General features: G+C 65.4%; 1 protein-coding gene across 1 annotated transcript in view; it reads right to left on the bottom strand.

Annotated features, from left to right (window-relative positions):
* MED13L (mediator complex subunit 13 like) overlaps positions 1-936 on the bottom strand; it is a 517,387-nt gene that overhangs the window by 245,166 nt on the left and 271,285 nt on the right. The window lies entirely within an intron of this gene.

Raw genomic sequence — 936 nt, 5'->3', positions numbered from 1 at the left:
AGGACAGGGGTGTGGGGGGGGGGAAGATCAAGGCCCCCACAGTGAGGGAGGGAGTGGAGCTGGAGCAGGTGATGTTCAGCCAGGGGCAGGTGTGGGACAGAGCCACAAGCGGCTTCTCCAGGGGGCAGAGGCGGGGCAGCTCCTACCCTGAACACACCCTGGGAGGGCATGGGGACGTGTGCCCTGGATCTGCACATGGAGCAGGGTGGGGTGGGGCAGGCTGTTGCTGCAGGATGGGGGCTGTGCCAGGTTCTTCCCAGCTCGGGGTGGGGCTGGGCCAGGCTGTGTTCAGGATGGGAGGCAGCGGTGCTAGGAGTGGGGGGGTAACATCAAATTTTGGGGGGAGCTAAACCCCCCCATAGCCCCCTCCAAGTGCTGCTGCTGCCCGCCCCAAGCACAGCACAGCACAGCACAGCACAGCACAGCCCGGCCCAGCCCAGCTCCCCACCAGGAAGAGCCCAGCGCAGCCCCAGCCAGCAGCGGCAGCCCACACACAGCTCCGGGGGCACAACCCCCATGCCCTCCCAGGGTGCATGCATGGCAAGCGCCGCCCCTTCCCCACCTGCACGAGCTGCTCGTAGTTCTGTACCACACCCCATCCTACCCTGGCTGAGCAGTGTCTGCCCCTGCCCCACTCCCTCCCTCACAGTCAGAACCTCAATCTGCCCCCCCAATGCTTCTTCCCTGCCCCCACCCCTACCCCCACACCAGACTTACCAGCCCAACACTGGTCTCCCATCCCTCTGGTTTTCCCCCTCATTGGGGTTCCACACCCATCCCCTCACTGGGGCCACTGGGCTTCCCTCCCTGGCAGGGGGTCAGGTGGCCATGGCCATGCCTGGCCCTGTGTGGGTCTTACACCCTTCTTCACCTCAGGTGGCCATAGCCATACCTGGCCCCTTGTACCCACAGTGTTGTGGGAGCTAGGGGTTAAGG

Source organism: Gavialis gangeticus, unplaced genomic scaffold (assembly GCF_001723915.1).
Source record: "Gavialis gangeticus isolate Ggan-Ray unplaced genomic scaffold, GavGan_comp1, whole genome shotgun sequence".
NCBI lineage: Eukaryota > Metazoa > Chordata > Crocodylia > Gavialidae > Gavialis > Gavialis gangeticus.
This window is presented reverse-complemented; position numbering and strand designations above follow the sequence as displayed.